General features: G+C 37.9%; 1 protein-coding gene across 4 annotated transcripts in view; it reads right to left on the reverse strand.

The window, feature by feature from the left end:
- The window catches only part of LOC109404342 (uncharacterized), a 438368-nt gene extending 411595 nt beyond the window's left edge, over positions 1–26773 (reverse strand). Inside the window, exon 1 of one of the 4 annotated variants that reach the window (XM_062852482.1) lies at positions 25936–26771. The gene's annotated coding sequence lies outside the window, so the exon portion shown is untranslated. The other 3 variants (XM_019677187.3, XM_019677188.3, XM_062852481.1) reach the window with 3 other exon arrangements.
- Between the last annotated feature and the right edge of the window lie 221 nt (positions 26774–26994).

Consider the following 26994-nt stretch of genomic DNA (forward strand, 5'->3'; position numbering starts at 1 on the left):
ACGAAAGACTTCCGGCCCCTGACCTTCAAGAGATTGAGGAGGAGGTTGGCCGGTTGAAAAACAACAAAGCCGCTAGAGCAGATCAACTACCAGGCGAGCTTCTAAAATACGGTGAAGAAGCACTGGTGAGAGCACTACACTGGGTCATTACCAAGATTTGGGAGGAGGAAGTATTACCGGAGGAATGGATGGAAGGTATCGTGTGTCCTATCTACAAAAAAGGCGACAAGTTGGATTGCGAGAACTACCGCGCGATCACACTACTGAGCGCTGCCTACAAGATACTCTCTCAAATTTTATGCCGCCGTCTATCACCGATTGCAAGAGAGTTCGTGGGGCAGTATCAGGCTGGATTTATGGGTGAACGCGCTACAACGGACCAGATGTTCGTCATCCGCCAGGTGTTGCAGAAATGCCGCGAATACAACGTTCCCACACATCACTTGTTCATCGATTTCAAATCGGCGTATGATACAATCGATCGAGAACAGCTATGGCAGATTATGCACGAATACGGATTCCCGGATAAACTGATACGGTTGATCAAGGCGACGATGGATCGAGTGATGTGCGTAGTTCGAGTATCAGGGACACTCTCGAGTCCCTTCGAATCTCGCAGAGGGCTACGGCAAGGTGATGGACTTTCGTGCTTGCTGTTCAACATTGCTTTGGAGAATGTAATAGAAAGAGCGGGGATAAACACGAGTGGGACGATTTTCACGAAGTCCGTTCAGCTTCTTGGTTTCGCCGATGATATTGATATTATTGCTCGTAAATTTGATACGATGGCGGAAACGTACATCCGACTAAAGAGTGAAGCCAAGCGAATCGGATTAGTCATTAATGTGTCGAAGACAAAGTACATGAAGGCAAAGGGCTCCAGGGAGGAATCACCGCGCCCGCCACCCCGAATTCATATCGACGGTGATGAAATCGAGGCGGTTGAAGAATTCGTGTACTTGGGCTCACTGGTGACCGACGACAACGACACCAGCAGAGAAATTCAGAGGCGCATTGTGGCAAGAAATCGTTCTAACTTTGGACTCCACAGAACTCTACGATCGAATAAAGTTCGCCGTAACACGAAGTTAACCATCTACAAAACGCTGATTAGACCGGTCGTCTTCAAGAGATTGAGGAGGAGGTTGGCCGGTTGAAAAACAACAAAGCCGCTAGAGCAGATCAACTACCAGGCGAGCTTCTAAAATACGGTGAAGAAGCACTGGTGAGAGCACTACACTGGGTCATTACCAAGATTTGGGAGGAGGAAGTATTACCGGAGGAATGGATGGAAGGTATCGTGTGTCCTATCTACAAAAAGGGCGACAAGTTGGATTGCGAGAACTACCGCGCGATCACACTACTGAGCGCTGCCTACAAGATACTCTCTCAAATTTTATGCCGCCGTCTATCACCGATTGCAAGAGAGTTCGTGGGGCAGTATCAGGCTGGATTTATGGGTGAACGCGCTACAACGGACCAGATGTTCGCCATCCGCCAGGTGTTGCAGAAATGCCGCGAATACAACGTGCCCACACATCACTTGTTCATCGATTTCAAATCGGCGTATGATACAATCGATCGAGAACAGCTATGGCAGATTATGCACGAATACGGATTCCCGGATAAACTGATACGGTTGATCAAGGCGACGATGGATCGAGTGATGTGCGTAGTTCGAGTATCAGGGACACTCTCGAGTCCCTTCGAATCTCGCAGAGGGCTACGGCAAGGTGATGGTCTTTCGTGCCTGCTGTTCAACATTGCTTTGGAGAATGTAATAGAAAGAGCGGGGATAAACACGAGTGGGACGATTTTCACGAAGTCCGTTCAGCTGCTTGGTTTCGCCGATGATATTGATATTATTGCTCGTAAATTTGATACGATGGCGGAAACGTACATCCGACTAAAGAGTGAAGCCAAGCGAATCGGATTAGTCATTAATGTGTCGAAGACAAAGTACATGAAGGCAAAGGGCTCCAGGGAGGAATCACCGCGCCCGCCACCCCGAATTCATATCGACGGTGATGAAATCGAGGCGGTTGAAGAATTCGTGTACTTGGGCTCACTGGTGACCGACGACAACGACACCAGCAGAGAAATTCAGAGGCGCATTGTGGCAGGAAATCGTTCTAACTTTGGACTCCACAGAACTCTACGATCGAATAAAGTTCGCCGTAACACGAAGTTAACCATCTACAAAACGCTGATTAGATCGGTCGTCCTCTATGGGCACGAAACATGGACCTTACGTGCAGAGGACCATCGCGCCCTTGGAGTTTTCGAACGGAAGGTGTTGCGTACCATCTACGGCGGAGTGCAGATGGAAGACGGGACTTGTAGAAGGCCAATGAACCACGAGCTGCATCAGCTGCTAAGAGAACAAACCATCGTCCATACCGCGAAAATCGGGAGGCTACGGTGGGCGGGTCACGTCATCAGGATGTTGGATAGCAACCCGACTAAAATGGTTAAATAAACTGGAAATTCAAACGTTCTAATATTTACGTCACGTGTAGTTTTCATTTTTTTTTTCTGTATGGTTTTTATAGGAAATCAGAATGTTTATATTCATAAGATTATAATTAGATTATTATACATATTTTTAAGAAACAACGTACTGGTTTTGCTTATATTGCAAATTCAGATTCTTCTGCATTTGTAATCCTCCAGGTAAATTCTCTAAATAATTGTTCAAAAAATTTCGAATCCGTAAAGAGATGATCTAAAAGTTTCACAAATGGCTATCATCATTATTGTTTCAGCATTCATTCATAATTTCGTTTACACTTTTTTTTTTTCAAATAGGTATATTGCGAAAAACTTGTCTACAGATTCAATTAAATAGTATTCTTCTATGTATTTCTAAAGCACGAGCTGTAGGATTTTAAGTAAGATTTTTTTTTAATTCCACCAGAATTGTTTTGACGGATCTTTCGAATTTGCGTTTCAAAAATAATTTTCTAGAAAACTTAGTTTCAAAAGAAACGCAGAGTATCGAAAAAAAATCTAAATACCCACATCAAGTAATCTTCACTTCACGGTATTTGCCAAACGGGTGGGTAGTTTCCTGTGGTGACCCTTATTGACCACCAGACAGACCCACTACTTCATTGAGATTCACAAAAAAAACTAGACAAGACAGCTTCAAGAAGATGACACAGACTCGCAGAGGACAGCAACAGATCTTGAGGTGTATCTACGTGATATTGATGTTTTTTTTTTCTCAACAGCACGCCCGGTTCATAGTCTCGGGCTGGAGGTAGTAGGTACATGACTGGTGTATTGGGAAGATTATGCAATGCAATGTTTTCAAGACCTGCTAGCTGTTGGTGGAGCCTCCCGTACCCACAATAAAACACACAGTCCACAATGGAGTCGTAGGTATACTGCTCGCTGCGCTGTGCTGACTGGTAAGCACGACTTGACGGCTGCACTTGAAGGTGAAAACATGCAAACCCTCACGAAATCGTATGCCTACTTACCTACAAGTCAGACTGTGGCTGGCTGGCAGACTGCCCGCTGATTGCAGGTGAGCTGGAAGATGAACGTGCCAGTACATGGCAGTGGAGACCTTTGTCGTGTAAGAAAATTGATGAATTAGGTGGAATTCAGTGCTAATCAGCTGTTCTGTTGTGAAAAGTTTTGCATGTAGCTAACTTTTTGAGGTCATAATATATCTCTCGTTTATGCAAAGATTTGCGAAGAACTGGTAAATATTATAGAAATTTATTATGTTTTCCCATTCACCAAAATAGCATTTTTGCGTGTATTCAACTACTACCAGTTTCTATCTTCTGTGTTCTGTCTTCTCTGTCATTTCTATCTTCTCTGTCTTCTATGTCTTTTCTGTCTTCTATATCTTCTATGTTTTCTATGTCTTCTATGTCTTCTATGTCTTCTATGTCTTCTATGTCTTCTATGTCTTCTATGTCTTTTATGTCCTCTACGTCTTCTATGTCTTCTATGTCTTCTATGTTTTCTATGTCTTCTATGTCTACTTCACCTATATACTCTACCTTCTCTTTCCTTTGTCTTCTTTCTTGTATCTTCTGTCCTCTGACTACTTTCATCTGTGTATTTTCTGCCTTCTCTACCTGCTCTGTCCTTTTTTTATTGAAACTCTTCAATAGATATAGGGTATTGGTTCCCTTATTAAGCATGTGGCTCCCATTTTCATCCCACGAAAAACAAAGGATTGAAGCGCTGTTTGTTTTGTTTCTTATTTTTGTATTTTTAGTTAGAAGTGAGCACCCATGAAAACAAAAAGAACGGAGTCAATCGGTGCCGTAATCACTTATTTTCGAATAGGATGAAAATGGGAACATGAGATTACGGATGGCACACACACCCTACAACGGATTCTCGCATATAATAAAGATTCCCTTCTAAATTGGATCAATCGCACCGTGTTATTACGCTCATTCTGAATTATGCTCTATGACATAATAAAACAAATTATCATCATATCGACTACTCTACATCAAACAACATTTACCAATTCTTGTAGTTAATTGGGAAATGCAAACGAACAACACCGCACAAGCTCTGTTGAAAATCAGTGGAAAATCTTTTGACTATGCGTGTTTGGCACTACAGCATTACATGCCATGCTTGAAACACAATCAAAAAATCGTCCGGCAAGGTCAAATCTATGCGCCTCGATCTTACACGGACGACACCGACTTGCACGATGCTTTTGTGTCGGGGCAACATTGAAGGCTGCCAGTAGAGCTTCTTTGTGGTCAAAACAGAGACCTCATCGCCGCGCCGAAAGATACGAATCTAACTACTTCAATCACTTTTCATGGAGTGTCATCAGGCCTCAATCTGATGATCGAGATCTTCCAATCTCTTTCGTCTATAGCCATTCAGAGCTTAGAATGCTCTTGTTGAATGATGATGCTCAAAAACACCAATCAACGCAATCCGCTCGTGCACGTGTTAATCGGAAATAAATTATTCAGCAAATTGAGTCGGATCAGTGGTTTTCAACGTAAGTCATGTCTTTTTAATATTCTGAAGGAAAAACGACTCGAATATCCATTTAACCCTTTGGAGCCGGAGGGGTCATATATGACCCCGGCGATGAAACCGAGCATAACAAACGTGTTCGACACCAGCGAGGCTGCGTCGACAGCGGCAAAAAAAATCGGCTTCAAAAGGTTAAATAAAGTTTCTTCAGGAATTTCCATTGAAGAAACATTACGTAACTCGAATTTATTTATATTCAGAACAGTTTGTGTAAACTCTTCTAAGTCCGAATCTTAATTATCAAGTTATTATCTACAACTCCCTTGAGCAATAAATAGAATTGTCAGACAAAAAAGACACAAAACAAAAAACAAATAAGGCGCTGTGATTACACAGAGAAAAATATGTAATTAAAATTCAACGAGAAATCATGCACATAAAGGGAATGCTAAAGTTATTGCGGTTTTACATGAGATATAATGTAAAATTGCATTACCATCGTGTAAATTTCCGCCAACCATTGCGTAAACTATCATGGACTCCAACCGGTTACGTGACTTTTAGCGGAAATTTACATGATTGTAACGTAATTTTACATGATATCTCATATAAATATGCACTAACTCTAGCATTCCCTTTATGTGCATTATTTCTCGCTGAATTTTACATGAATATTTTTTTCTGTGTACTCTTTATCCCAACTGGTACCAGATAATGACATGATCTCGATTTTTTTTGTTGGGTACAAAACGGAAACGGAATTTCTTGCGTTCTTTTCAACTGGTGAATACCCAGACAACCAGTCATCGTATAAGATGTTGCATAAGATGTTGAAGTGGAGGCGATATGCGTACATTTTACATGCGCCTAAATGGAGGCATGCACGCATAAGGCCTCCACTTTATCATCTTATGCAACATCTTATACGATGACTGGTTGTCTGGGTAATCAATTGTTACTAACCCAAAATCGAAACTGTTTGATATAAGATCTTCAGCAGCGTTGCAGTGTTTGCCGACTCAAAGTTACCGCTCGAAAATCGCAATGCAAATATTAAAAATCTCTAACCTCGTTGTGCACGATCTTTATCATATTTTGTTCAAGTAAGGACAAACTTTTGTCGCATTGGGTGAATTGTCGCATCAAATGCAGGTTGCGACATTGTCATTACACAGATCGAAAAAAAAGTGTAAAATTCTGTGACATATGATGCACATGATTGGAGCGTGGGATATCACAGAAGTTTACATGACATATCATGTTAAAGTCATAAAATATCATGTAAACTTCCATTATATGTCATGTAATTCAGCATGACTCTGTGTGTTTACATGACATATAACACAAATTTACATGATATATCATGTAAACCATCATAACATTAAGTTTACATGACTAAACTGAAGTTTACATGACGTGTGAATCTCATTATTTTTATCTGTGTATTGTTGCGCGATGGTTGCTTTTTGATTCAGTGCCCTTGAGTATTATCAAGAACTCTCATCCCAAGTAATAATTCCATTGCGGATTGGTTTTGTTTGTTTTTTTATTAGGGTTTTATTACAGCAATAATAAAACTCACTATTTTATAATCACTTTTATGAAAACCATTGATGAAATATTTTATAGTATACTTGAGGATATCCATAAAGCCAGTTTTTAGGAGTAAACAAAACTCATCGTTATGTAAACCTTCTGGCATTCATTCCTCTCCTCTTCCTCTTCTTGGCGTAACGTCCTCACTGGGACAAAGCCTGCTTCTCAGCTTAGTGTTCTATGAGCACTTCCACAGTTATTAACTGAGAGCTTCCTCTGCCAATGACCATTTTGCATGTGTATATCGTGTGGCAGGCACGAAGATACTCTATGCCCAAGGAAGTCAAGGAAATTTCCTTTACGAAAAGATCCTGGACCGACCGGGAATCGAACCCGTCACCAGGCTTGATAATCCTCCTCGAAATCAAAAGAGTTTTGCAACATGCTCTAGAGCGGTGTTTTGCTTTTGCCTCGTCGCGAGGGAGCGAACGAACCCCAAACAGAGAGGCAATAAAAACTGAGCGAGGAAGAGGGGAACGAAAAAAGAGCCGATGATTATTTCGGGTTTTTGAGTGCGATTTTCGCCTCGAGAGTCTTTCTTTGTATGGGAGTGGAACTCGCGAGAGCTTTTTGAGTGTGAGTGGACGTGAGAAACACAACAAGTAATTTTGAGTGTTGGACGAACTCCTCGCTGCGCGGCAAGCTCGCGCTCGGTGCTGTTGAGGATTTGCCTTGTGATTTCTGAGTTTTATTTTCACTCCTCAGAAAATCGCCAAAATCGCTTCCTCATTTTCTCGCGAGGGAGTTTCTGTCAAGCCTGCCCGTCACCCTCAGCATGGTCATGCTGAATACCCGTGCGTGCATTCATTATTACCAGAATAAAACTGTTCAAACTCTCAACAGATCTGTTGGTGGAAAAGCAGAAACTACGACATTGCTAGGTTTATTGTGGTCATCATAGAAGTAAACTTGCTTTCGTTTTATTTTTGCTATTTATGGTCGTCGAAGAGTTAGATAACGTGAATGGAAAATAGTTAATTTTGTTCAAATTATCAACGAATTGATAGTTTTCTGCCATTTCCATAACATGCTCACATAAACAAACTCTCTCAGCTGAGTTTTTTTGTGATTCGAGATAGTTTTACTAAATTAACAAATTGATTATTTCTTTAAACGATAATATTTATGATTTTTGAAGCGTTATAATTTTATGTCTCTGCAACCCCAATATTCACGGTAAAATTAAATGCGCATATGCCTAACTACTAAATATAACTACTACTATTATTAAATTAAATATTACAATAACTACTAAAATATTCCTTTGAAAAGATCGCTTTCTACTCACGAATAATGTATCCTCCTGAACTTTACATGCCATCAAAGAAGCTTTTCTGCATCTTGAGCTGTCATAGTTTTTGTTTAAAAAAACAACTACAATCATCATAACCTCTTTTCGAGAATGGAAGATTTTTCGACTAGGTTTTAAGACGGTTTTATTGCTACTCTTAATGCGGTTTGCAAAACCTCTCCAAGAGTGGTCCACTAAGCCGGAAGATGCTCTTAAAAAGGTTATCAAGAGGTTTTGACGTATACCTACATAAGTTTTATTGCAAGTTTTGTTAAATTGGTCATGAAGAAGAGAGCCGAACAAAATTTAAAATTTTACTTGGGTTCTGTATGAATCAAGTATGGTAGGGCCTCATTGAAACTCCAAGAAGCACCCCAACTAAACAGATTTCAGGAACTTTCCAGAGTGTTCCAACAGGGTCTTAAGAGGTTTTAAGAGCGTTCGAGGGGATTCAGGGGCGTTACCACAAGATTCAGGGGTGTTTCAGTGGTTATCAGGAGTGTTTCAAGACGGCCGGAATGAATCGTTAAACAATTAGCGAGAATTGGTCAGCATTAGAATGAGACATATCAAGGATGCGTTCCACATTTGGGTTCCAGAAATATGATACATATATTTTATTTTCTCTTGGAAAATGGAATTTGAGGGAAATCAAATTCAATAAGAAGTATAAGTAATTTTCTTTACATAGTCCCATAAATAGCTTAAAATGTTGCTGAAGACCGCACATCAATTGAAGCAATCGTTTCTGGGCCATTTTATCGTAAATTTTCAATGATTTTTTTGCTTGGGTTCTTCTAAACAGTAAAGCTAGAGTCAAAGTGGCGAACTATCCACTTATCCGCGAGCGGTAATGGCGGTGGCGGGCACAAATAACCGATTCGAATTTTGACGTTTCGTGGGGATCGCAATCGGTTGGCGCCAAAAAACGGTGGAGGAAGGGGTGAGGAGGAGAATGAAACTGTTTTGACTTTCCCCCAAGAAACATCAAAATTCGAACCGGTTGGACATGCCCGCCGCCGCCATTACCACTCGCGGATAAGTGGATTGATGCAGCTTTTTTTGGTCAAAATGCTTATGCAACCTTTAAGACAAATTAAAAAAAAACTTAAATCAAATTTGAAAACTCATTATTTTTGTTAAAAATGCTTACGAGAATTATTCATTCAAAAAAAAAACTCGAAATAAGTGAAATGTAAATTAAATCTAATTTATCATTTGGAACCGTTCTTAAAAAAATCTCGAAGAGTTTTATATGGGATGGGACTAATCAAAGTCTACTCTGTATACAAATTTCAAAATTTTTATATGGAAAAAAGTCTACCAGGGTGGGAGGAGAATCAGATATTCCAAAACCGACCTCAGAGGGGAAAATTTGATAGCCCCTCTGTATACTTAAATCCATACAAAAATTTTGAAATTTGTATGGAGCGTAGAATTTGTTCAGCCTTGTTCTGATGGAATTCGAAAATTTTCGGACTGAGCGATTCCAAGCAACAGCATCAAAATTAAGGAAAATTTTTAATTCATGATTTTCTATTGAACTGAAACTTTGCACAGTTTTTCAGTTCCATCTAAATTGTCATTTTTCGATATCAAATTTTTATTTAGAGCCACGACTAACTTTTCAAAAGGGTGTATGTGAAAATGGTTCAAAAATATTCAAAAATATGCACAGCAAAGACGGATTGTTCGATTGTTATGAATTTTTCAGCAAAGTTAGATAGCTAAATGGTGATTTCTAAGAAAATATACACTGTGAAAAAAAATCTATTTTATCATTGAAAAACATCATTTTTGTCACAAAAACTCAAATATCTCAAAACCCTATCTTTTTACCAACTTGAATTTTTTAGGGAAAACAGTCCATTGTATTAGCAATCTACCATAAAAATTTGGTGATGGTAAACTAATAAACAAAAAAGTTATAACATTTCAAAAATTTCACAATTTTTACATTTAGTAAAAAAAAATTTTCTGTGTAAATTATTTCGGCCGGGAATCGCGATTTGATGCTGATTTTATTGTTCAGCAAAGTTAGATAACTAAATGGCGATTCCTAAGAAAATGTACACTGTGAAAAAAATCTTTTTTAACATTAAAAAATATCATTTTTGTCACAAAAACTCAAATATCTCAAAACTCTATCTTTTTACCAACGTAATTTTTTAGAGAAAACGGTCCATTGTATTAGCAATCTACCATGAAAATAAACAAAAAAATTATGACAATTCAAACATTTCACAATTTTCACATTTAGTAATAATTTTTTTTAGTGTAAATTATTTCGACCGGAAATTGAAGTTTGATGCTGATTTTATTGTTAATGGCCTTGCGTGAGTAAAACAAGTTGTTTTTATTATATATTATATATACATATAATATACTATGTACCGTAATGTTCCGATTTTATCACGCCCTCCGCGCATTAGTCGTTTATTCATTAATTTGCTGTTACATTTGAGGACAAGTGTTTTCCCTCTTCTTCAAGATGAATGTTGAAAGCGTGTTTTGCAACGTTAAAAATATTGAAATGGGTATAGATGTTGAAGAATATTACAGGGCATTTTTGAAAAGGGGCGTAATTAAATTGTTTAAACAGATGTCGCTGATGGCAATTTCTCAGTTGTTGTCGTTTTCGAACTTCCTGCGCCCTGCTTTACCGATGATATACAGATGGCTCGTTTGTCAAATTCTAGACGGCAGGACGTGCAAATGCGTAATTTTGTACACAATGTGGACATTTGGGCATAACCAGTCTCTTTCAGTTTATCTATGGTGCTTTCGGTGAGATTTCGTAACTCTTTTGAACATTTTTGTTCATCAAACGGTCTACAAGAGAGCGTTGAGTTGAAGACCTTTGAGAAAGCGACTGTTCATCTTGTTCGTTAGATTATAATAAACAAAATCACTTATTAATTTTAACTTACTTGGTGGCTGAAGAAAAAAAAATACTATACAATTTTTAATATTCATAGCGGTAGTATTTTTTTGTTTTTTTCGTGAGCATTGTCAGGTATGTATACAGACAAACAAACGTAACACTGGCGAAATTTTCATTGACCACGCCTTCAACGATCATTTTGAATCTTGGTTGTGGCTTTCATAACAAGAAGAGCGCCCATCGTTTTTCTTTGCGTTTGACGTTTCACACTAGCGCCTTCTGATGACGATATTGCACAACGCAGTGTTTCGTGAAACATTTCCACCAGGTGGTGATAGTGTGAACTGGGCGATGAATTTTCACTAAAATTGTTCTAGGCGTGTATGTACCTCTTATGCATTTGTTGTTGTTGAAGTTACTCGCATTCTTCCGATCATAAAGTCTGTTCTCTACACACTTAATTTTGATTACCGAGTTCGGTAATTTTTTGACGAGATTAAAACTGCTGAGCACCGAACTCGTTCAGCAAAAATGCATTGTTTACCTTTTCCATACGATTTTGACAGTTGTTTTACTGAGCCTCAGTAAAATCGATTACCGAAACTACCGAGATCGTACTGCTGTTATAATCTCGTCAAAAAAGTACCGAACAGGCAATTCAGAAATAAGTGTGTAAGAGGGATTTTTTTGCGGATAAACTAGACGTATACGCGTATAAAAAACTTTTATTATACAGCTTTTGTCTTAAAAATAAATTCAATTCCATTTTTCTTATAATCAACAGCTTTTCAACACTATCAAGGGATTTTTTCACCAGTCACGTACAATAAAAAGTATGACAATCTCAATATTTTTGATCACAACACTGGATCGCGTCTAAGTTTCAAATAGATACTATAGTAATTACGAATAATCAAACTAAAGTATCATGAAAACAACGTGTTTAATTCAGGCGGTAGCCTTTACAATAAAATCAGCATCAAAATATAATTCTCGAAATAATTTACACAGAAAAAAAATTTTTTTTTGTTACTAAATGTAAAAATTGTGAAATGTTTGAAATGTCATAACTTTTTTGTTTATCAGTTTACCATCACCAAAATTTTATGGTAGATAGCTGATATAATGGGCCATTTCCCCTAAAAAATTGAAGTTGGTAAAAAGATAGGGTTTTGAGATATTTGAGTTTTTGTGACAAATATCATATTTTTTCAAAGTAGAAAAAGAAATTTTTTACAGTGTATATTTTCTAAGGAATCATCATTTAGTTATCTAACTTTGCTGAAAAATTTATAACAATCGAACAATCCGTTTTTGCTGTATAGCTTTTAGAATATTTTAGAACTATTTTCGCATACACACTTTTGAAAAGTTAGTCGTGAGTGAATATGAAGGTTTAATATCAAAAAATGGCGATTTATATGAAATTGAAAAACTGTGCAAAGTTTCAGATATTTTTGAAATGGTCGCTCAGGATCGACTGACATGACTCCGTGGAATTCCTCGACTGTAACTCGGATGGGGATTCAAAAAGGTTTTGTTTATTACGTACACTGTGAAAAAATCACTCAAATTTATGAGTTGAAAACTAGGGAGGAGTGGGACACAAAATCATAGAAACAAAAAAAATATATATTTTCATTCACAATCAGCTAAAACAAGTATGAGTAATGATTTTTAGTTTGACCAAAAGTTTTATGGCTCAAACCAGAAATATAAATAAGGCTTAAGGACTCTATTTCCTGGAAAACCTTGGGTACAATAAACGAATACCGAAATGAATAACTGGCAAGGAAGGCTTTTAATTATATACTGTAGACGTGTTGTAGACACTGGCCTGCACGTCATGTTCTTTATTTGGAAGCTTGAGAAAAATAAGGTATAAAAATTCTTTCGAGATTTCGAGTCAATTGATTGAAACCCAAATTTTCTATGGAAAGCGCATCATTCTGGGAATGAACTTGTTCCAGATTGAAACCCTCTGATTTAAATCCTCAATAAACATAATTTCCACCTCGTTCCCGATTGCCGTTAAAAATTAAATGGAAGAGAAATATGCTGCCCGCGGTGTGGTCTGGATATCTAATCAATTGATGGTACAGTTGAGACACAGTTTTCACTTCTCATTCTAGCTAGCGGTAATCTTTAATTGAAACAAAAAAGATCAATTCCCCGTCAGCGTTACACAATCAAACAAATAGTACACAAACATTCGCACACATCTCACACTTCATCGTAAGCAAGCACCGCGCCGAGGTGCTGCACTCTGGGAACTCCAACCGCCCAAAAGAGATCATGAATGATTGATTGACGGTGCGGTGCGTACATATGAGTTTCGGTTGGCCCCATTTTACTTCCTTTGAGGAGAGAGAGATCTCCCGGGATTTAACACTGGACAGTGGTAATCGAAGAAGATGCGGATTATCCATTATTAGACCGTACGATGGTAGCGGATTGGGTGTCTACAAGTGCACCCATATGCGTCAAAATTTTGTAGAAGAAAGCCGCAATTTACAACAAATGGGCATGGGACATGGGGCGGTCAATTTGACGGTCAATGACAGTTGTTATCGATTCAGATATTGATCGCCAATGACGTTGTTATCTGTCTACAGACAGATGCGGAGCTGACCTATATGGGCGTAACGTTTTGCAATTTCAGCGGAGAATTGAGAACAGTCTCTACGCATATTCATTCTTATCCTTTAACCGGAACTAGAGATAACCGGATGTCTACGACTATAGCTTTAACGTGCTTTGCTCACGATCAACGTAAGTTACAAATACAGTAAGGACCCGATTTTGTCAACCCCATTTTGCAACGAACTTTTTTGTTCTCATTATCTTACGATCACAATTTAAACAATTTATTAATATTTATCATCAAACTACAGCTGAGATGCAGAAAATAGAGGAATAAAAAGTTTGAAAAACTGTTTAAATTTTTGAAGAGAGCAAAAAATGTGATCCGAAAAGGGGCTGACAAAATCGGGTCACTTATGTATTTATTTTTGAAGGAGAAAAGTAGAAAAAGGAGTTGACCATACCAGACAATGAGTAATGCCGCTCAGTTTCTCTCGACTTTTCCCAGTGGAGACATAAATTGACATTTATTGGTGAGCTCGTTTCATATTATTTAGAAAAATCAATGTCCACTAATCTTCTTCTTCTTCTTTATGGCTCTACGTCCCCACTGGGACTTGGCCTGCTTCGCTTCAACTGAGTGTTCTTTCAGCACTTCCACAGTTATTAATTGAAGGGCTTTCTTTGCCTGCCATTGCATGAATTTGTATATTGTGAGGCAAGTACAATGATACACTATGCCCAGGGAGTCGAGAAAATTTCATCGACTGGAACGGGAATCGATCCCGCCGTCTCCGGATTGGCAATCCATAGCCTTAACTACTAGGCTAACTGGAGACCCAATGTGCACTAATTGAGAATCTATATACTCAGTGAACCTAACACACAAGTTATGTCAGGACGTGATAATTGGTGAAAAAAACCCTAAACATATGGTCATATAGTGGGATGAACCTGCCTATGGCAGAAAATCCCTGATTAAAAAAAGTAAAAAAAAGTCATATATCAACTGTTGCGGAGTTAAGTGTAAAATTAGCTAAAGGTTAAAATACACATTAATATGAAAAAAAAACTGTTGCGGAGTTATTGAATAGTTGTTGACTATGCTTGAATCAAACTGGCTAAATATATATATAACTGAAAATAGTTAAACTTAACGCAGTTCTTAAACTACAATTTGCTAACGCGATTTTGATCATTTGCGGTGAGTGTCGAACTTCAATGGCAAATATTTGGTACAATGACAAACTGTGTAATGGCACTTTTAGCCTTTATGCAACAAAATTGGAAAAAAAACCTAGAATGATCTACTAGGACAGAGGTCTCCGTGAATTAAAAAATATTTCACCTAAATCATCACTTCTGATTTTTTTATTATTATTCGAATAAGACTATTGAAATCAGACGAAAATTGGCGAAGATAGAGAGGTCTAAATAAACTACAATGTTTTTGAAAGGGTGACTCCAAGCTTTTGATCAAGCATGTAGAATTCTCAGATTTTTTCAAAAACGTATTGTCTTTCAAAGAATCTCTTAAGTTATTTCATTAAAACTATTTTAGATTGACTTTCTTATTAAATCAGAAAATAATATCAAGTCTTTGATTTTTTCATGCATTCATGGACCATTCATAAATGACATAGCAGTCTGTGCCTAATTTTCTACACTAGGCTTTACACTATTGAGCATTTCTAGCCCAAAAAAACAAAAAAATGTATCATTTTTGACTAGATTTTGATTTCATGCGCTGTTTTTCGTGAATCAATCACTTCCGCGTCATCACATAACCATTTTTCCTCGCCTAACTTTTAAAAAGGGCGTAAAAAAGAAACCCTTATTTTCTTTTTTAAATAATTATAACTCGAAAACGGCTTGTTGGATTGAATTGAAGATGTTTGAGGATATTGATGAACTTTTTGAGAAATAAAATATACACTGAGAGTAATATTCATCACTGATCTATGTTGGATGTTATATTATTTCAATCTTTCAAAAACTTTTTCCTTCGATTTTTTAACATTTTTCTGTAGAAAGCAGACTTCCAGCCTCAAAATTTGCCAAGTAGCTCACGATGGTCATACTTCTAACTATTTTTTTCCTCAAATTTTAAAATAAGTAAAAATAAACTATTCTTAAGGTTTTAATATTTTTAAATTCTATGTATAAGGCCGTTACAAATATTTATTTCAATTTTTGTCCCACCAGCCTTTGGATGGTCGAGGGGGGGGGGGATAAAAATAATAAAGCATTTAATCTGAAAAATATTAAAAACTCATCGGATTTGTTAAAAAATTTTCAGCAAGACCTGATATTTTGATAAATATTTTTTATCTGCCCCCTCAAAATGCAAAATCCAGCCAAAAAATTTTGAAGGGGGGGAGACAAAAAGTCAAAAATAAATTTGTATCAGCCTAAGCTTCAATGAAAAAACTATACATTTTTTTCTTACAACAATAAGTATAACATAAAATGAAACGAAAGTCGTGAACTTCTGTCAACGACCAAAATTTTTGATGCATAATTTGACGCAAATTTCGAAACCGAGCTTCGAAAATTTTTAAGTAGAACAGTTTTGGAGTTTTAGCTCAATATCGAGTTTTACAACTTTTTAAAATATGGAATTTCATAAAATTCAAATATCTTGCGTTTTGTTCTACCAATTTTAAATCTTTTTCCATAAATTAAAAGCTGAACATAATACCATTCGATCATCTGAATGCAAATTTTGCGTCAGATTGATGAAATTCAAGATATTGGCGAGTTTTGGGAACGATCTCCTCAAATTTGAGCAAAATTTCCAAAAATATATGAAGAAATGTATTTTTTCAATAAGAAAAAAAAAACAATTTAAAAATTCTTTTTCAGCGTTTTTTTAACATATCATATGTAGGCGAGATACAGTAAAAAATTCAGCTCAATCGGAGCATTGATTACGGAGAATGAGATGTGTGAAGTGAGCGACTTTGCTTAAAAATAGAACAAAAATCGATTTCAAATCATCAACCTTGTATGGAAACCCGGGTAGACGAGAATATCTAAATCATATCTCAAATCAAACACTTTTTGCTGTCATAGCTCGATGTGATTTTGATGAATTATTCAAAACTCTAATGAATATCGCACGAATAGCTCAAAGTGATATGATATCAGTTTTCGTTCTTGTCGAAATAGTTGAAACTTTCTACTTTCTACATAAGAACAAGTTTAGCTCTTCTGCACGAAATGGAACACATACACCCATAGAAATACGGAGAATACGGATTCCCGGATAAACTGATACGGTTGATCAAGGCGACGATGGATCGAGTGATGTGCGTAGTTCGAGTATCAGGGACACTCTCGAGTCCCTTCGAATCTCGCAGAGGGTTACGGCAAGGTGATGGTCTTTCGTGCTTGCTGTTCAACATTGCTTTGGAGGGTGTAATAAGAAGAGCGGGGATAAACACGAGTGGGACGATTTTCACGAAGTCCGTTCAGCTGCTTGGTTTCGCCGATGATATTGATATTATTGCTCGTAAATTTGAGACGATGGCGGAAACGTACATCCGACTAAAGAGTGAAGCCAAGCGAATCGGATTAGTCATTAATGTGTCGAAGACAAAGTACATGAAGGCAAAGGGCTCCAGGGAGGAATCACCGCGCCCGCCACCCCGAATTCATATCGACGGTGATGAAATCGAGGCGGTTGAAGAATTCGTGTACTTGGGCTCACTGGTGACCGACGACAACGACACCAGCAGAGAAATTCAGAGGCGCATTGTGGCAGGAAATCGTGCTTACTTTGGACTCCGCAGAACTCTACGATCGAATAAAGTTCGCCGTAACACGAAGTTAACCATCTACAAAACGCTGATTAGACCGGTCGTCCTCTATGGGCACGAAACATGGACCCTACGTGCAGAGGACCAACGCGCCCTTGCAGTTTTCGAACGGAAGGGTTGCGTACCATCTACGGCGGAGTGCAGATGGAAGACGGGACTTGGAGAAGGCCAATGAACCACGAGCTGCATCAGCTGCTAAGAGAACCAACCATCGTCCATACCGCGAAAATCGGGAGGCTGCGGTGGGCGGGTCACGTCATCAGGATGTCGGATAGCAACCCGACTAAAATGGTTCTCGAGAGTCATCCGACCGGTACAAGAAGACGTGGAGCGCAGCGAGCTAGGTGGGTCGACCAAGTGGAGGACGATCTGCGGACCCTACGCAGAGTGCGGAACTGGAGACAAACAGCCATGGACCGAGTGGAATGGAGGCGGCTACTATGTACAGCAGAGGCCACCCCGGCCTTAGCCTGACCGGTAAGGTAAGTACACCCATAGAGATGGCTCAATGTTAGTGAAATGCCATGTGCCCCTTTCTGAGCTGTGGAAACGAAGAACCGCATGCTCTTATTCCCATGTTGATTACAACAGCGAGCCACAGTTGAGTGGTATGTATTTTTTTCTAGAAAAAAAGTGACAAATCTTGTCTGCTTTTATTTTGATCTTGTAATATTTTAACGAGCTCACGGCGTGTGTATGGGAAAAGTTTATAGCAAAAAAATGGGCATCGTTAAATTTTTCGCTATTCAAAAATAGAGGCTTTCAGCTTTCATTTGCAGGGTCCCTCAAAAAAATCCACCGAGGGATCCCGAACAACTTTTTCAGAATACTGTTTTCCCCATACAAAATGCACGGTTCCAAATTAATCCCTATTTCTACTTAACAAACATACCCCATTTTTGTATGAAAAAGTTCCCCCGATGGAATATTTCGATGTTGGGCTTGAATGAAAGCTGGTAGCGTCAACTTTCACGTAGCGTAAAAATTAGCGATGCCCATTTTTTTGTAATAAATTTGTTCTACCAGACACACCGTGAGCTATTATTAAGTAGTTCACCATATTAGATTTTGCTATTATTTCTGTTCTTTTACCTCTTATATCAATCAAACCAAAATCAGTTTTTGCTCTTCAGTAATTCAATCAATCATAGCTGAATATGCTATTCATCAGATTTTTCCACCTACTCGGAAAGTCGAAAAAAATCCGCTCTACTGTAATTTTTTTCCTTCGCGTTTTCGAACTCAGGGCATGATTCTACACCAAAAACGATCATCAGCTTACCGAGTTCAAAAATGCTGTAAACTAGTGTAATTTACAGCAAATTCCAAAAATTGAAAAAATAAGGAAAATGTATATAATTTTGTTATAAGTTGTTCAACTCTATTACTGTTTATATAAGAAAGATACAATTATAAAGATATGAATATATTTAAACCGTGCCGGAATAACATTTGGCAAAGTCCAATTTTTTCCTATTTTTTTTTTTTTTTTTTTGATTTTTAAAATTTGCTATAACTTAAGTGTGGCTGGATAAAAAAAATGTACATATATTTTTTTTATTTAGAACTTGTACTTATTTTGATATCAAGAAATTCAACATTTTTTTCTTTTGTTTGTTTTAAAAATCGATGAAAAATCAAAATTTGAGATAAAATAAAATACTAGCATTTGAACATTTCGGAGTACTAAGCATATTTTGAGGCTGAAAGTCTGCTTTTTTTTTAACTAAAAATTTTGAAAGAGGGAAAAGCCCCAGTCTGCTTTTTTTCTATAGGAAAAAATCTAAGAGTAAAATTTTCGAAAAATTGAAATTATATGATAATTAACATGGATCCACGATGATGATTATTCTCAGTGCATTTTTTTTTTCTTAAATTTAAATATACTCAAACAACTTCGAAGACATCATTTTGATTCACCGAATCGTTTTCGAATTATATTTTTTTGAGGAAAAACATAGTTGTTTTTGTTATACTCATTTTGTCAAACATAGGTGAAGAATATTCGACTGAAGCTAACGATCTCTCCGCATCTGGTGGCAGGAATGAAAACCATAGGAAAAGATTGACTCCTCAAAAAAGTTCCATGACGCATCATAAGCAAAGTGCACTTTTTTCACTTCTTCTTATCGAATTCCGCGTCGTAGAGAAACAAACGAGCACTTTTGGATAGAAAATTTAATTCTCTTTCAGATGTGCTTAGATTCAATAGGTCCTGACGAACACTTTATGTGACTAAACTCTTGCTATGCCCAAGGGCGTAGCCAAGGAATTCCTTCCAAAATTCCTGGAGGAATCCCTTCGCAAATTCCTGGAAGAATTCCATCGGAAATTCCTGAAGGAATTCCTTAGGTGAATTCCTTACGAAATTCCTGGACAAAATAATTCCAAACTTCCTGGAGGAATGCTTTTGGAAATTCCTGGAGGAATTCCTTCGGAAATTGCTGGACGAATGTCATTGAAATTCCTGGAGGAATTCTTTCGGAAAGTCCTGGAGGAATTCCTTCGGAAATACCTGGAGGAATTCTTTCAGAAATGTCGGAAGGAATTCCTTCGGAAATTGCAGGACGAATTCCTTTGGAATTCCAGGAGGAATTCCTTCAGGAGTTCCTAGAGGAATTCTTTCGGAAATTCCGGGAGGAATTCTTTCGGAAATTGCTGGACGAATTTCATTGGAAATTCCAGGAGGAATTCCTTTGGAAATTCCTGCAATAATTTCTTCGGCAATTACTGGAGGAATTCCTGCGGAAATTGCTGGACGAATTCTTTTGGAAATTCCTGGAGGAATTCCTTCGGAAATTCCTGGAGGAATTCCTTCAGAAATTCCTGGAGGAATTTTTTCGGAAATTCTTTAGATTTTTTTTTTGAAATTCCTGGAGGAATACCGTCGGAAATTCCTTCGGAAAATCCTGAAGGAATTCTTTCGCTAAACCCTGGAAGAATTTCTGGAGAAATTCCATCGGAAATTCCTGAAGGACTTCGTTTGGAAATTACTGGAGGAATTCCATCGAAAATTTCTTGGCGAGGCCCTTCGAAAAATATTGGATGAATACTTTCGGAAATTTCTGGAGGAATTCTTTCAGAAATTCCGGGAGGAATTCCTTCGAAAATTGCTGGACGAATTCCTTTGGAAATTCCTAGAGGAATTCATTCGGAAATTCCAGAAGGAATTTCTTTAGGAATTCCTGGATGAATTCTTTCGGAAATTCCGGGAGGAATTGCTTCGGAAATTCCTGAAGCAATTCCTTCAAAAAATCCTGGAGCAATTCCTTTAAAAAATCCAGAAGAAATTCCATCCAAAATTCTTGGAGGAATCCCTTCGCAAATTCCTGGAAGAATTCCTTCGGAAATTCCTGAAAGAATTCGTTCGGAAATTCCTGAAGGAATTCGTTCGGAAATTCCTGAAGGAATTCCTTCGGAAATTTCTGGAGGAATTCCTTCGGAAATTCCTTGGAGAGTTCCCTTGAAAAATCTTGGATGAAAACCTCCGGAAATTTCTGGAGGAATTCTTTCAGAAATCTATAGAGAAATTCCTGAGAAAATCCTTGGATGAGTTCCTTAGGACATTCCTGGAAAAAAATCATTCTAAACTTCTTAGAGGAATGCTTTTTATGATTCCTGGAAGAATTCCTTCGGAAATTACTGGTCGAATTCCTTTAGAAATTCCAGGAGGAATTCCTTCGGAAATTTCTGGAATAATTTCTTCTGAAATTACTGGAAGAATTCGTTCGGAAATTCCTGGAGGTATTCTTTCGGAAATTCCTGGAGAATTTTTTTCGGAAAGTCTTTTTGGATTTTATTTTTGGAATTTCCAAGAGAATTCGTGGAGGAATATACAAATTCCGTTAGGAATTCCTTCAAAAATTCCTGGATGAATTCTTTCGGAAATTCCGGGGGGAATTCCTTCGGAAATTGCTGGACGAATTCGTTTGAAGATTCATGGAGGAATTCCTTTGGAAATTCCTGCAGGAATTCTTTCGGAAACTCTTAAGGGAATTTCTTCGGAAATTCCTGGAGAAATCCCTCCGGAATCTCTAGGATGCATTCCTTCTGAAATTCGTTGAGCAATTATTTCTGAAATTCCTTCGGAAATTCTTGGAGGAATTTCTTTAAAAATTCCCGGAGGAATTCCTTTGGAAATTCCTTCGGAAATTCCTGGAGAAACTCTTTTGGATATTCCTGAAGGATTTTTTTTTTTTTTGAAATTCCAGGAAGAATTCCTTCAGAAATTCCAGGAGAAATTTTGTCGGAAATTCCTGGAGAAATTTCTTTGGAAATTTTCAAAGGAATTTCTCCATGAATTTCCGATGTATTCCACCTGGAATTTTGCGAAGGAATTCCTTAAGGATTTTCCGAATGAATTCCTCGATGTATTTCCGAGAGAATTCCTCCAGGAATTTCCGTGGCAATTCCTCCAGGAATTTCCGAGGGAAATCCTCCAGGAACTTCCGGATAAATTCCTCCAGGAAATTTCGGAAAAAAAACCCTCAACAAATTTCTAGAGTAATAGGAATTTCCGGAGGAATTCCTCCAGGAATTTCCGAAGAAATTCTTCTAGGAATTTTAAAAGGAATTCCTCTTGGAATTTTTAAAGGATGTCCTCCTGGAATTTCCGAAGGAATTCCTCCATGAATGTCCGAAGGAATTCCTCCATGAATTTCCGAATGAATTCCTCCAGGAATTTGGCGAAGGAATTTCTAAAGAATTTTCCGAAGGAATTCCTACATGAATTTCTAAAGGAATTCCTCCAGAAATTTTCCGACGAAATCCCTCCACGAATTTCCGAAGAATTGCTCCAGAAATTTTCCGAAAGAATTCATTCACGAATTTCTGAAGAAATTCCTCCACGAATTTTCAAAGGAATTCCTCCAGGAATTTCCTGAGAAATTCCTCCATGAATTTCCGGATGATTTTCTTCAGAAATTTCCGGAGGAAATCCTCCAGAAACTTCCGAAGGAGATCCTCCAGGAATTTTCAAAGAAATTTCTTCTGCAATTTCCGAAGGAATTGCTCCTGGAATTTCCGAAAGAATTCCTTCATAAATTTCCGAAGGAATTCCTTCAGGAATTTCCGAAGGAAATCTTCCAGCAATTTCCGAAGGAATTCCTCCTGGAATTTCCGAGGGAATTCCTGCAGTTATTTCCGGTAGAATTCCTCCAGGGATTTTCAAAGGAATTTTACCTGGAATTTTAAAAGGATTTCCTACCGGAATTTCCGAAGGAATTCTTTCATGAATGTTCGAAGGAATTCCACCAGGAATTTTCGAAAGAATTTCTCCAGGAATTCCTTCACGAATTTCCGAAGGAGTTCCTCCATAAATTTCAGAAGGAATTCAGAAGAAATATCAGGAAGGAATTTCTCCAGGTATTTCCGAAGCAATTACTCCAGGAATTTGCGAAGAAATTCCTCCAGGAATTCTCGAAGGAAATCCTCCAAGAATTCTCGAAGGAATTCCTCCAAGTATTTTCGAGGCAATTCCTCCAGGATTTTCCAGAAGAATTCCTCCGTGAGTTTCCGGAGGAGTTTGTCCAGGAATTTTCGTAGGAATTCCTCCAGGAATTTTCAAAGAAATTTCTCCTGGAATTTTCAAAGGATTTTCTCCTGGATTTCCGAAGAAATTCGTCTACGAATTTTCTAAGAAATCCCTCCCGGAATTTCCAAAGAAATTTCTTATGGATTTGCCTTGAAATACCTCCAAAAAATTCCGAATGAATTCCTCCAAAAATTTATGACGGTTGTCCTCAGCAAAATTCCTTAGGATTTTCTCACATAATCCCCAAACGTGTTTCTGAAGGAATGTTTGAAGAACTTTCTCAAGTTTTCGTAGGAGTTCCGCAATACATTTTTGAAGGAATTTCCGAAGAAACTTCTCAAGGATCTTTCGCTGGGATTCCTTGAGGAATTTCGTAAAGATTTATAAAAAAACCGAAAAAAAACCTCAACGAACTTATCAAACAATTTCCCACGAAATTTCTGAAAGTATTCCATAAGACATTTCAGACATATGTCAAAAAAAATCCAAACGAACTCCTTTAACAATTTCCGAATTTTCCTTATCAAGGCATTTTTAAAAGAATTCTTCAAAGAATTTCCGAATGAGTTCCTCTAGGAAATAAAAATTCACGAAAATCATTTCTTCAGGAATTTCCGAAATATTTTTTCAAGGAAGTTTTGAAAAATTTTAAAAGAAAATCCTTATGGAATTTCAGAAGGGATATCTCATGAGACTTTTAGTGGAATTTGTTCAATATTTTCGAAAGAATTGCTTCAAGAATTTGGGAAAGAATTCTCACAGAAATTTCCGGATGAATTCCTCCAACAGTTTTTGAAGGTATTCTTCAAGGAATTTTCGGAAGAATTCCTAACGAAAACTCCGAAGGAGTTCCTCAAGGAATATTCTAAATCTATTTCAAACTAATTCCTCAATGAATTCCCGAAGAATCTTCTAAGGGAAATCGTAGAAGAACTCTCGAAGGAATGTCTTATGGAGTTTCTCAAGGAGCTTTAGAAATGAAGGAATTCCTCAAGAAATTTCTGACTGAAGAATTTGTCAAGGAATTTCCGGTGGAATTCCTCAAGGATTTTCGAAATAAATTCCTGAAATGATTTTTTAATTGATTCCTTTCAAAATTTCCGAATGCATTCCTTTAGCAACTTCCAAAGATATTCCTCCAGGAATTTCCGAAGGAATTCCTTTAGAAATTTTCAAAGATTTTTTTTCGGTAATTCCGAAGGAATTGAGTAAATGATTTTTCTAAGAAATTTCTCCACAAAATTCTTAGGGTATTCCTCAAGGAAAGAAATCTTAGTTTGATTGGAATTTTTGAAAGAATTCTCGGAGAAATTGTTAAAGTATTTTCTGGAGCTTCTCAAACGAATTTCTGGTGGAAATAAGAATGATATTTGTAAAGAATTACTGGGGAAATTCTCAAAAGAATGCATGGTGAAATTCGTAATAAAACTTCTGGAGGAATTATTGAAGAAATTTCTGAAGGTATTCCCAACGGAATTACTGCATGTTTTCCGAAGGTAATTTCTGCTGGAATATCTACAATAAAATAACCTGGAAAAATATTAAAGAAATTTCTGGAGAAACTGCTGGATAAATTCAAACTCATGATGGCATTTGTTAAGAAATTCCTGAAGCAATATATTGAGGAATTCCTCAGAATTATAATCATATATGATTCTTCCATTGAACCATTCCTGTTAATCACCCATATTTCATACTTCACTTATATTTTTTTTTAAATTATGAAGTATTTGAACTCCTTGTTACTGCAAAGTGGTTTTCAGTGTAAGGGTGCTCGCCCCCCCCCCCTGGCCGAAAAGCCGGCTACGCCCTTGGCTATGCCTCCGGCGGGCAATCTTCCGGAGGTTTTGTTTGTCCTATATCTGTCGGCGTGGACATCGAGAATGATGAAATTTGAAGCCATTGCAAACAGAAAATAGTCACTTATAGAGCAGAATGTAATTTAATTTTGAATACAAAATATGAAGTTTTGTGTTAAACAAACGATTCTCTTCTTATCTCACCTAGCGCCTCTTCAATCGGGGTGCATTCGAATTCACCTATTGCAAAACAAAAAACATTAAAAACATTTGCGAAACTTCCATTTCAATGGAAAAAGTTCGCGGCTACGAGATTCGCGCGTTGAGCTGAAAATGCTCTAATACAGTTTGTCTTGGAAAATGCTACGCCATTTCTGGATGGCTCATAGGGACTCGGTAAAAAAAATGCAGAGAAATTGACTAGCATTTTTTTAAATAAAATGTTTTAACTCACATTGATTTTTTTTTTAATTTTGTTCAAGAAAATAGCTTGGTACACACATATATTGCAGAAAACAATTTTTGAAACCTAGAAAATAGTTATGGAATTCTGGTAGCTAAATATTCTTGATTATTTCCAAAACTCCAAACAACAGAAAAATTAATTAACGAATAAGTCGTCTCATAGTCTGAAGGATTATGATAATGTTCTGATAATGGGTTTTCATTCCAAAAAGCACTACTAAATACTGTTAATACTGCTATGATGCAAATTCCTTTTTTCGCGAAATGTTCAAAATAGTTTCATTTAAAAGATAAAGAAATAAACTGCTGCTATTATGTACAGCCAAAATCTAGTGGCATTCGATGACAAAAGGATTTCGTCCATGCTGTTACGAGGGTTATGTGGTACGAACCAACTGTTGGCAGTCCTTACATCCAGGAACGGCTTTCACGCAATTTTGAATCACTAACCAACACTACCATTATATACAAAACAATTCAGTTTCGATTCTTCCATTGTTTCGTCGATACATGAAGCCAGCTCACCACTACCGTATCAGGTCAGTAAATGCAAATGATCCACTTGATCGATGTGATGAATTTCTCTATTCACGGTCTTCACACTATGTTTTTTTTTATCGAAAATTCCTTCATCGGCTTGTATCGTCCACTATCGACGAATAGACATTGCAACAGCTAAAAATTGCAATGCCGACACTATTGGCACAATGACGATAGTACTGCTCTGCGGTTTCCTTATGATACCCCATCGAACGCATTCATTGCGCTCTTTTTATATATCATTGCCTTCATTTTCCTATCTTGCACTCCATTTTTTTTGCATTACTTCCACGCCTCTGGAAGATGTAGCGCACTGATCGAAGTTAATCTTCTGCGAAATTTTAATGAACTCAATATGGCTACAGCACATCACAGTCCATAGCTTAGCCGTTGTCACAGTTGCAAAATTACTTCTCTACGTAACTTGTTAAACAAAACTGGGCACTTACACATGATGTACACAAAACCGGCCAATTACTGTTGAGAAGCTATCCCAGATATACACTCCAATTAACCACTCACGACCGGTGAACGTTTTGCACACAATAATTCACCGACCGAGAAAAACAAGACGGCTAACGAAACCACGAAAATCTTAAAACTTCGCGCGGCGAAGATGAGCAACTTGAACGAGACAAAAACAAAGATTGCACAAATTACGAAACGACCAACTTGTACCACAATGGTGGCATATACGGGTGCGCGCGCTCACGGTTGCAACGATCATCACACACACGGTCCCCCGATTGATCGCGGCGCGATGGTGAGTTCACGAGGCTTCGAACCCTCAGCGAACCAACTCTTCAAGCCCGCAAGTACTGCTGAGCTGACGGCAGCCGACCGCGCAGACTTTTCGCGAGTAAAAAACTCCAAATCACACACGCGCGCGCGCTCGTTTCTTTCTGCTGTTCCAACAACGTTCGATACCGAACTACGCCAGAGAACTAACTCGTCGGATCTTACCGCTGACCTGACGACTTGGCTTGGCTCCACACAATGCTCCTCAAATCGTGCACGACGCTCTGCTCCACGCCGCTGGTACCTATCTATCTGTGTCGTTGCATCCGCGCGCGCCGGCCCCGGGTTGAGATGGGGTATTCCGAAAAAGCGAAGCGCGAAAAACGGCCAAAATCTCGATGCACACTATCAAAACTGCGAGCGCCGAACATTGCAGAGCTTGTGCCAGCGAGCAAATCTCCGAAAAGCCCGGCACAAATGCGCTCCCATTGCTGCATGTGGTGTATAAGTGCGTAACACACTTCTGCAGGGGTTCCCAAATAGGGTCGGGGAATGCAATTCATTACCTAACCCTAAATTAAGAACGTTTGAGCCATATTGATCCAAAAGCTGATAACCGAGCATTACAGATGTGGTCTTGTTTGGCCATCGAGGTTGTATTCAGAAGTGTAGCCCGCAAAAGGTTAAACCAATAGGATGTAACTCCCTTTAAAATTGTTCCATCATTTTCTCAGATTTTTAAAAACTTCATCATCAGTATCAATTTCTCT

The sequence above is a fragment of the Aedes albopictus genome, chromosome 2 (assembly GCF_035046485.1).
Source record: "Aedes albopictus strain Foshan chromosome 2, AalbF5, whole genome shotgun sequence".
NCBI lineage: Eukaryota > Metazoa > Arthropoda > Insecta > Diptera > Culicidae > Aedes > Aedes albopictus.